Source organism: Canis aureus, chromosome 24 (assembly GCF_053574225.1).
Source record: "Canis aureus isolate CA01 chromosome 24, VMU_Caureus_v.1.0, whole genome shotgun sequence".
NCBI lineage: Eukaryota > Metazoa > Chordata > Mammalia > Carnivora > Canidae > Canis > Canis aureus.
In genome coordinates, this window is record NC_135634.1 from 29,902,117 (window position 1) to 29,914,273 (window position 12,157).

Genomic DNA, 12,157 nt, shown 5'->3' on the forward strand with positions numbered 1-12,157 from the left:
TCAAAAATAATAAAATGTCACTTTTATTCTTGCCTCTGCTCTCTGCTAATGTGCTGTGTTGGGGGTTCCAGAATGGCAAGTTGTTCAAGATACACAGACTCTTGGGCACCTAGGCAGGACATTGGGGTAGGGGTGCATGACTGTAGCTGGGAGAGGTCTTGAGGATCCCATTACCTAAATGTGTGGAGGGCTGCAGCCTGGCCTAGATCACACTGTCCATGGGACCGTCCATAAGGTCCCCAAAAGGCTCCCAGTCTGCATTCCCATGCCAAGATATGGGGAGATTGGGACACCTGGGTGGCTCAGGGGTTGAGCATCTGCCTTTGGCTCAGAGCATGATCCTGGAGACCTGGGATCAGGTCCCACATCAGGCTCCCTGCATGGAGCCTGCTTCTCCCTCTGCCTGTGTCTCTGCCTCTCTCTCTCTCTCTCTCTCTCTCTCTGTCTCTCTGTCTCTCTCTCTCTCTGTCTCTCATGAATAAATAAATAAAATCTTCAAAAAAAAAAAAAAGATATGGGGAGATTGGTTTGAATGCATTTTAGTTTACTGGTCATCAAATGTATCCCAGGGATTTCTTTCATGTGAAAGAGAGAGACCTCACTGTATAACTGCATGTATGCCTGCCCTATCACAGTGTGAAATCAAGTCAACATACAAGTAAAGTGCATTTAAGGTTTAGATATTGATAACTGTTTCAAGTATAAAACTATGCAAAAATCAAATGAGTATCATCAATTTGCAGGTGAAAGATGGATGCCTGAATCACAGACACTGCTAGAAGAATGCCTTCTGGGAGCACAAAGGTGACCTAAGGATGTTCCCAGTAAAAAATTTGAAAACTTGATCTTCACAAGAGCTTCTTGGATCATTTAAATATCCTGAAGTCTGCGGGGATACTAAAACTACAAATCATACATCTGATAAGGGGTTAATACCAAAATATATAAAGAACCAAACAACCCAATTAAAAAATGGGCAAAGGACTCGAATAGACATTTTTTCCAAAGAAGACATACAGATGCCCAAAAGGCACAAAAAGATGCTCATTATTAATCATCAGGGAATCATCAGATTGGGTATTATCAAAAAAGACAAAAAATTCCAAGTGTTGGTGAGGATGTAGAAAAGAGTATGTCATAAGAATGTAAACTGGTACAACCATAATGAACAACCATATGGAAGTTCCTCAGGAAATTTAAAATAGAACTAACGTACCATCCAGTAATTCCACTTCTATGTATTTAGGCAAAAACAAAAAACAGTGGTTTGAAGAGATATATGCATCTCCACATTCACTGTAGTATTTTCACAATAGCCAAGACTATGGAAGCAATCATAGTGTCTATCAATAGATAAATGGATAAAGATGTGGTATATATAAACAATGAATTATCACTCAGCCATAAAGAACAATATCTTGCCATCTGAGACAACACAGATGGACCAAGATGGTATAATGCTAAGTGAAATAAGTCAGACACAGAAAGACAAATACTGTATGATTTCACACATATGTAATTTTAAAAACAAAACAAAAGAGAAACAGACTCATAAATACAGGAAACAAACTTAATTACCAGAGGGGGCCCCTGGGTGGGGGTAGAGGTGGCAAAATAGGTCAACGGGGTTAAGATGTACAAATTTCCAGTTACAAAATAAATAAGTCATGGGGATATAATGTAATGTACAGCATAGGGAATATAATCAATAATATAATGACTTTGTATGGTAACATGATAATCAGACATGTTGTGGGGATCACTTCAACAACGTATAAAAATAGCAAAACATGGGGACGCCCAGGTGACTCAGTGGTCGAGCATCCGCCTTCAGCTCAGGGCATGATCTCAGAGTCCTGGGATTGAGTCCCACATCAGGCTCCCTGCAAGGAGCCTGCTTCTCCCTCTGCCTATATCTCTGCCTCTCTCTGTGTCTCATGAATAAACAAATAAAATCTTTAAAAAAAAATAACAAAACACTGTGATGTACTCCCAAAATTAATAGGATAGTATATGTCAATTACACATCAATTAAACAAAGAAACGAACATGAATTAGACCATGTCTCTCCCTGCCTTAAAATTTTTCAGTGGCTTTCCATTGTACTGCCAGGCTCTTCATAACTAGATCCAGACCACCTGTTCCACTTCCTTCCTCAACTTTATCTACACCAGCTTCCTTTCAATTCCTTAACTACACCAAGCTCTTTACCGCCTCAGAACTTTTATACCAGCCATTCTTTTAGTCTCAAAGGCTCTTCCCCAGGACTTCTCTGGCATACTCCCATCCTTCAGTACTTTTTTTTTTTTTTAAGATTTTATTTATTTATTCATGAGAGACACAGAGAAAGAGAGAGAGAGGGAAAGAGAGAGAGGCAGAGACACAGGCAGAGGGAGAAGCAGGCTCCATGCAGGCAGCCTGATGTGGGACTCAATCCCGGGACTCTAGGACCACACCCCCGGGCCGAAGGCAGGCACTAAACCGCTGAGCCATCCAGGGATCCCCTTATCCTTCAGTTCTTAACTTTCTTGCTATTCCCACTTAAAGTAGCTGTTCTTACCCCCTAACACTTTCTGGCACTCATCTATTGATTTCTTTCATAACATCTTTTAATTCATAATATCTTCTCATTTAATTCACTTAACTCCTGAAGACAGGAATCTCATTTGCTTGGATCACTGCTACAACACCAGTACCCAGCACAGTGCCTGGCATACTGTGAGTGCTATATAAATATCTGTGAAATAAATTAATTATATCACTGATCATTTTCCCATTCTACTTTCTACTTGATTTACCATGAAACCATACTTCCTGGTGTTCTACCTATTTCCCTGACTTGTTCTTCCTTTCTGCTTTGTTGTTACCCAGTACTCCTCTTACCTCATATGGAAAATGATACCCTAAGGTTTTCAACATAACCTAGTACTGAATCTATCCACTTAAATGGCTTCAACCCCTTAAGCTATTACTCTGACCCTAGCCTTTCTGCTCTGCACTAGTAGACCAACATTTCCAACTCCCTAAAGGATACCTCTCCTAAGATATATATCACAATCATGATTCCAAGTACTTCATCTTTCCAATAACTTACAGTTCTGCCCATGATACTACCTTCTTCCTGTCTTGCCAACTAGAAACAATATGATATATAAGAAAGAGTATAGACCTCAGGGCTAGCCAGACCTGGATCAAATCTCAGCTCTGTAAGCTATTAAATAAATGGTCACCTAATCATTCTGAGCCACAGTTTTTTTCATCACTAAAAAGATAATAGTCATGCTCAGGATCATTATGAGAATTAGAAATAGCAAATAAAAAATAACCTGCACAATATCTGACATATAGTAGGCTACTTATTAGCCACAAGTCTTAGACTTACTTTTATTTTTATAAAGATTTATTTTATTTATTTATTTATTTATTTATTTATTTATTTATTTATTTATTTATGAGATAGAGCATGAGAGGGAAGGGCAGAGGGAGAGGGACAGAGAATCTCAAGCAGACTCTGGGCTGAGCATGGAACCTGACACAGGGCTCAATCTCATGACCCTGAGGATCACAACCTGAACCAAAACCAAGAGTTAGACACTTAACCAGCTACCCAGTGCCCCTTAGAGTTATTTTTAATTCCTCCAACTGCTTACATTCACATCTGACCTCCTGCCAAACTATATCCATTCTTTCTTATAATAATAATAATTATGGTAATAATATTTATAATAGCATTAATAATAATTTACAAAAATGTTGTATTTATCCCTACCGCCTTCAATCTAGTACTGGACCATAACAAACCATAATGCTAATCTCACATTCTCCATCAATTTATCCTGTTTCATTCCTAAATCAGTATTTTCTATTTCATCTAATAGTGCTTCAGTTTGAATAATTTCAATTGACCTTTGAGTTCACCAATCCAATTCTTCTGCCAAATCTAGTCTGTCATTAATTTCATCCAGTAATTCTTTAAGAGTTTATTTATTTGAAAGAAAGAGCACAAGCAGGGTGAGGGGCAGAGGGAGAAAAAGAAGTAAGTACACTCCCTGCTGAGCAGGAAGCTCTATATAGGGCTCAATCCCAGGACCCCAGGATCATAACCTGAACTGAACGCAGATAACTTAACTGACTGAGCCACCCAGGCACCCCTCATCCAATAAATTCTTAATTTACCCAGGCACCCCTCATCCAATAAATTCTTAATTTTAGGTATTTTATTTTTCAGTTCTAGAATATCCATTAGGCCCTTTTTTTTAGAGATTCTATTTCCCTACTGAAATTCTCCATCTATTCACTTTTTTTCCCATCTTTTCCATTATTTAATATATTCATAAAAATTAAATTCCTTATCTGCTACTAGGGCACCTGTGAATTCGACTCTATTTTTTCCTCTCTTAATCATGGGTCATATTTACTTGTTTCTTTGAAATCTTATAATTTCTTATTGTATGGTAAAACATACAGGACATAAAATTTGCCATCTAAATCATTTTTAAGGGGTGCCTGGGTGGCTCAGTTGGTTAAGTGTCTGCCTTTGGCTCAGGTCATGATTCCATGGTCCTAGGATCAAGCCCTGCTTGATCAGGCTCTCTGTTCAACAGGGAACCTGCTTCTCCTTCTCCCTCTTCCTGCCACGCCCCCTGCTTGTTTATGCTCTTTCTCTCCATCAAATAAGCCCAGTCTTTAAAAAAAAAAAAAAAAAACTTTAAAAATAAATCATTTTAAATGTACCACTCAGCAGTATTAATTACATTCACAATGTTGTATAATCATCATCACTATGTATTTCCAAAACTTTTTAATGATTCCAACAGCTACAATTCTTATAACTATTAAGCATTAGCCCTCCCTTTCCCTCTCCCCTCCTGGTAACCTAATTTACTTTGCTTCTACGAATTTGCCTTTTCTAAATATTCTTATAAGTAGAATCATACGATATCTGTCCTTACGTGCCTGACTTATTTCACTTAGCATGATGTTTCAGCATGTCTATGTTGCAGCATGTCTCAGAACTTCATTCCTTTTTATGGTTGAACAATATTCCATTGTGTGTATATACATCCACTTTATCCATTCATCTGTTGATGGACACTTAGGTTGTTTCCACCTTTCAGACACTGAGGTCTTTGTTAATATTTGCCTAGCTTAACAGTTTCCATTCTCTTTCTAGCAAACTTTCTATTCCATGTGTTTCAGGTACCCCTATAAACATTTGAGAACAAAATTTCATTTTTTAAATAAAACTCCAATATAACAATCTTTGTCTTTAAACTGGCATTTGATCCACTTACACTTATTGTGATACATTAAGATTTACTTATAACAATCTTAATCTGTGTTATATTTTTCTATGCTCCTCACCCCTTTCCTGTCTTCCGTTTAGTTGATCAAGGTTTTTATTCCTTTTTTTAAACCTTTCTACCAGTCTGTAAGTTATATATCCAATTTATCTTCTTCAGAGGTTACTCTTAAAATGTTTTAACATGCATTCTTGAGTCAAAAGTTTAAAAATGTCTATTTCCTCACTCCTCTCAATTAATAAAAGATCATCTTCACCTATGGTGACCTACCTTTTGACTTTTTTACATCATTATTGACTGATATTTTAATTTTATGCTCAATATTAGCCTTTATTATTAAAAGAATTCACACTTGGTTAGATTCACTCATATATTTACCAATTTCCTTATTCAGAAATTCCATTCCTTTTTGCATTTCATTCCTTCCCTCTGCTTTTCTTTTTCCTTAAGTAGTTCCCTCAGTGAAAGACTGTTGTTGGTAAACTGTTTTTATGTGAAAACAGTTTATTTTACCCTAAATCACAATGATGATCTAGCTGGATATACGATTCTAGACTCGCAATTCTTTTCCACCAACAGTGAAGAATCCTCTGGATTCTATCATTGCTGCTGAAAAGGGAAAGTCAATCTAATGGTTGTACTTTATAGATAATTTGACTTTTCATTCTGGTTGCATTTAAGATCTTTTCATCTATGGAGTTCTTTATGTATGTACATATACATCTGGGGCACTAGGGGGAGGGACACTCAGTATTCATTAAACATTAATTCTTAAGATTCATGTCTTTCATTAATCTAGAAAATTCTCAGCCATCATCTCTTTGAATTTTGCCCGTACCTCATTCTCTCCTTCTGGAACTCCTTTCAGATGACTAGATACATGTCAGACTTCCACATTCCGTTCTCCATGTCTTTAAACCTTTCTTTCATATTTCCTCCTTGTCCTTTATGCTACTTTCTGGAAATTTCCTCAGATCAACCCAGGTTAGGAGTCAGGAAATTGATATAGAGTCACAAACTAAGTATGTTAAACTTTGGGAGCCACATAAAGTCTGTGTAAATAGAATATTTTGTTTCCTTTAAAAAAAATAATCCTTTAAAAGTGAAAAAAAACACTCTTCCCATGTAAGCTGTACAAAAAAAAAACAAGCTACAACCCAGATTCACCCAATAAGCCATAGTTTGCCAAATCCAGATCTAGTTCATTAATTTGCTCTTCTGTATCTAAGCTGCTGTTTATCCTACCCACTGGGTTTTGGGTTTGGGTTTTTTGGGGGGGTTTTTTATCCACTGGGTTTTAATTTCAATGACTATTTTACACTTCCAGAAGTTCTACTGGCTCTTTTTTTAAAAGTTGCCGTATGTTTATAATAGCACCTAATCTTTCTCATGTTTTCTATTCCTTTTCTTCATGAGTTTAGTTTCTTCTATCTGCTAATTCTTGCTTATAGAGGAGTAATGGATTGTTTATTCACATGCTTCATAATTCTATATTGAGTTCATTTTGGTAGTGCTTTATTCTAGGATGTAACATGTTCTGAGTTGAGGATATGCCCCTCTTGAACAGTTTCTGTTTTCCAGACACCTCTGTCATATTATTAGCCTTAAACCATTTTTTAACATCAATTCTCAATCTGGAGATTCTCCCAGATTCCACAGGTATTGCAAATTTGAACATAATACCAAAATGAAGAGAAAGTCATGGTCTTGAGTTCTCTGCAGATATTTCCCTCCCCAATGAATTCAAGATCCAAGCTAACAGAAACGTCTCTGTGATCACAGGCAGATTTTTTCTCGTCTATCTACTTCTTTAGTGAATGTTCAGCCCTCTGAACATCTATAGTCTTATCTGGTGTCTCAATTCTAACACTCACAGGCCTAAGGGTTTTTCTCTTGTCTCTATGGAAACTAAAATGCAAGTTACTAGGACTAGCAAAATAGCAAACACTGTAAGGGGCTATAACACCTAATCGCACATCACATGCCTTTTCAATCCCCAACCTTCCCTGCTTCCACCATACGTTTTTATTTTATTTTTACTATTTTTTTTCTTGAAAGCACAATGTACATTTTGTAGCAGTGAGGGGTTTCTGTTTATCTAGTCTGCTATTTTGCCAGAACCAGAGACCTCTTCCAGTCTTTTCTCTATGCATGAATAGACATGCTTACGAAACATACAAAAATGTTTCAATCATGACTCAAGCATTATCCCATTGCAAAGAATGAGCTGACTCAAGTTGTACTCTTTCTCCAATTTTCTCCATCTCTCCTCCAATAGCCACACCAAAAGACACTGGATTGACATTCTTCCTCTTTTCCACCTATGCACTTCTTTGGAGTCATTTTTAAAGACTTTCATCTTTCATAAAAGTTTCTCCAACTATACTAGATTACACAACTTCCTAAATACCCACTGTACTCAGTATTAGAGAATTCAGAACCTAACTGTTTATTAGTTTCATTTAAGTAATTTATGTCTCACCAGCTGGATTAAAACTCCTTATAGAGGGCAGCCCTGGTGGCTCAGCGGTTTAGCACCACCTTCAGCCTGGGGTGTGATCCTGGAGACCCGGGATCGAGTCCCACGTCGGGTTCCCTGCATGGAGCCTGCTTCCCCCTCTGCCTCTCTCTCTCTCTCTCTCTCTCTCTCTCTCTTTCTGTCTGCCATGAATAAATAAAATATTTTAAAAAAAAACCTCCTTATAGAAAGAAACTATTCTTCTCACCACTTTTGAAATCCCCCTACAGACTACTACAAAGTTCAGGTAACTTATCACCACTCAATAAATAATGATACTAGGGACAACTGGGTGGCTCAGCAGGTGAACATCTACCTTTGGCTTAGGTTGTGATCCTGCGGTCCTGGGATCGAGACCCTCACATCAGGATCTTCACAGGGACCCTGCTTCTCCCTCTGGCTATGTCTCTGCCTCTCTCTGTGTGTCTCTCATGAATAAATAAATAAAATCTTTTTAAATAAATAAATAAATAAAAATAAATAAAAATACTAGTTTCCAGTCTTAATTTACATTTTTATTCCTCTTCAAGTTTAAGATTTATAGCCTAGATAGTCTTAGGCTATGTGGACTCCTGAGCCAGATAGTATAGCTGCAAGTCCAGGTGGCCTTCAAGCCTCCTCCTGGCTGTGAAATTCTCTTTTTATTTTATAGTATTTTATTTTCCTTGAACTAAGACTAAGGATTATTTTCATATAGTTAATCTTATCCAGAAGCATGAAAATCCTCTCCAAATGGAATATTCACACCTTCCTTGATTTCTGTCAAAATGTTCTGTCATTCCCTCTCTCTCTCTCTCTCTCTCTCACACACACACACACACACACACACCTTATCTCATATTAAGTTAATCTGTATTTTATGTTTTTTAATCATCTGCTCTCTTGGTTCTCCATCCCAACAGTTCTTTCTCTGATTCCTTTCACCACTCCTAAAGACAGTGGTTCTTCACCAGTTCCTCCTTTGTCCTCTTCTCTGTCTTCACTTACTAGAGCTAGCCAATTAGCTTCAATTAGCCTTTCTAACTGGATGACTCCCAAATTTACTTCTCTATACTTGTACCCTCCCCCCCCCAATATCTCTTTTCCATGGTCAGCAATAGAGACACCCACACCTTAATGTTCTAATGGCAGTAAGGGTATATCTATGATTATAAGGAGGTTGCAGTACTAAGTTTCTTCTCCCAGCAGAAAGAGAAAAAAAAAATTCTAAATACATTTTGCTTATAAATACAAAGTAGAATTCTTATTCTTTATCTGCCAGCCACTCACTTCAGGGCTTGAAACAAGCTTAGTTCTTGGAAAGCAAAAACTCAATTCAAAGTCCAAGAGGTAGGGAGCCTAAGTGGCTCAGTCAGTTAAGCATCCATCTCTTGATTATGGCTCAGGTCATGATCTCAGGGTCCTAGGATGGAACCTTAAATCAAGATACATGCTCAGGAGGGAGTCTGCTTGAGGATTCTTTCCCTCTCCTTTTGCCCCTCTCCCTGCTCCTCCTCTCTCTTTCTCAAATAAATAGTCTTTAAAAAATAAAACCAAAGAACAAAAGAAACCAAAAGTCAAAAAAGTGAGCTGAGAAGTAGGAATTTACAGTTCCAATTCAGAATTCTGCGTGCATTTGTATTTTGCTCTCATCTTCTCACTCCTATACTTAACATACCAATGCCCTCTATTACCATCTTTTCTTTGCAGTGGTCTTCTCTTCTAACATTCCTTACCACAACTGGCAAACTATCAGCAAGGAACAATACCTGTGATCAGGACTTACTTAGCTTTCAAGAGTTTGATAATACAACTATCTTATTGACTGGATTTTTTTCTTTTAACACTCTAATACTGAAACTCCCTATGACAGATCTGGGATATCTGTTTATTTAGGTCTTCTTTTGTGACTTTCTTTTTTTTTCCTTTATTCTTTTATGACTTTCAATAAACTTGTATAATTTTCTTCATACCAGAAAAAAAAAACCAACAAAACTAAATTGAACTAAAGTAAAACATTCAATGGAAGAGAAAAAAAGCATGAGGGAGGAAAAAAGGGAATGGCTGGTTCCACGGGGCTGCCATCATATAATCACATTTGAAGGGTATGAAGAGAGAATGAGGCAAGAAACAGAGAAACTCAACACTTACCAGATGTTCCCAAATGAAACTTTCAACTGACTTTAAAATTGTCAATAATTATAATAGCTAACATTTATTGAATGTTTACTGTATACCCAGTTAAACTTATTATATTCCTTAACATACTTAATCTTCACAACAATCCTATGAAATAAGTACTACTACAATTCTCATATGAGGAAACCAAAGCACAGAGGTTACATAACTTGCCTAAGATCATCCATACTAAATAAAACTTGGCTTCAAATCAAACTCTTAGATCTGCTTTGATTTGAGGGCTGATTTTAGAATTGCCCACACTCTTAATCCCTTAACCATTTTGGTGAACTGCCTATGATATTAAATCAAGGAACACAGTACACATTTATATCGTGCATAAATTATTTTAAAATTATCCATATTACTATTGTTTATTACTATAACCATGGATAATAATTATAATTACAACACAGTAATATTACTTCAGAACCTAAAGCTAATATTATATTCATATTTAAAGTATTTATCTGCTCTACCCTAGAAACTAATAATATATGTTAACTAAATTGAATTTTTTAAAGGTTTTTATTTATTTGACAGAGAGAGAGGGAGAGCGAGCACAAGGAGGGTGAGTGGCAGGCAGAACGAGAGGGAGAAGCAAGCTCCCATGGGGGGAGCCTTTAGGGCTCAATCCCAAGACCCTGGGATCACAACTCAAACTGAAGGCAGACGTTTAACTGACTGAGCCACCCAGGAGCCCCAACTAACTTGAATTTAAATATAAATTTTAAAAAAAAGAAAAAAAGTATGTATCTGCTAAACAAAACAAGACAATAACATACTCAGAGCAAAATATCTTTGCTGGTGTACCTATGACTTACCTGTATATCTGGTGTATGTAGTACTACTTTTTTTCATGTAAAACAAAATTGGCCCATCAAGGAGGCAGAATTTCATTACAACCCAGGTGCCAGGTTCCACGGAACTGCTTGTACGTTCCTGCTGTTACTGCCACAAGCCCTTCAAATTAGGTAAACATAGTTCTGTACAGGAAATCATTTCAGCAAGGTTGTTGAAAGCAATATTTCAGAGGCTTTGTTTTGTTTTTAAATACTAACAACCCAAAAGAACATCATTTCCTGATTTCCCACCAAACAGAGGCATGGCAAACAGCCTGTTATGGCAAGGTAGTACCTAATTCAAAAATCAGGAAATGTGTTAATAAGCACTAAAACAATTCCCCAATCTAGCTAGCACTACTGTTAAGATGCTGACTATGACAACTCTCTTCTATTGTTCAAAATAACAAAAGGCACTTTCCAGAGAAGCTAACTGTAAATAAAGCATGACTGGTAAGAACTGCATGTAGGCACTTCACAAATTAAAGGACAGAGAGGCCATGTGTTGTTGGTTTTTTTCCACTAGGATTATTTTTTAAGCTTTTATTTAAATTCCAATTAGTTAACAGTGTAATTATTAGTTTCACGTGTGCAATATAGTGACTCAACACCTGCATGCAATGCCTAGTGCCCATCACAAGTGCCCTCCTTAATCCCTATCACCTATTTCTCCCATTCCCTGACTCCCCTCCTCTGATAAACATCAGAGTTTGTTCTCTGTAGTTAAGAGTCTGTTACTCAGTTTGCCTGTTTTCCCTTTGCTTATTTTGTTTCTTAAATTCCATATGTAAGTGAAATCATGTGCATAGTATTTATCTTTCTCTGACTTATTTCACTTAGCATAATACTCTCTTGCTCCACCATGTCACTGCAAATGGCAAGATTTCATTCTTTTTTATGGCTGAGCAATGTTCCACTGTGGGTGTATGTGTTTATATGTAAACGTGTGTGTGTGTGTGTGTGTGTGTGTGTGTGTGTGTGTGTGTATACACACCTCTTCTTTATCCATTTATCATCCGATGAACACTTGGCTGACGCTTGGGTATTGTAGATAATGCTGGCTATTGTAAATAATGCTATCTATAAACATTGGGATGCATGTATCCCTTTGAATTAGTACTTTTGTATTCTTTGGGTAAATACCTAGTAGTACAATTGCTGGATTGTAAGGTAACTCTATTTTTAACTTTTTGAGGAACTTTCACACTTTTTTCCACAGTGTCTGCACCAATTTGCATTCCCACCAACAGTGCAAGAGGGTTCCCTTTTCTGCATCCTCAGCAACATGTTTCCTTAGTTGTATCCATTCTGACAGGTGTGAGGTGATATCTTATTGT

At 37.1% G+C, this 12,157-nt stretch overlaps 1 protein-coding gene across 2 annotated transcripts in view; it reads right to left on the bottom strand.

The window, feature by feature from the left end:
• EXTL3 (exostosin like glycosyltransferase 3) overlaps window positions 1-12,157 on the bottom strand; it is a 157,511-nt gene that overhangs the window by 73,925 nt on the left and 71,429 nt on the right. The window lies entirely within an intron of this gene.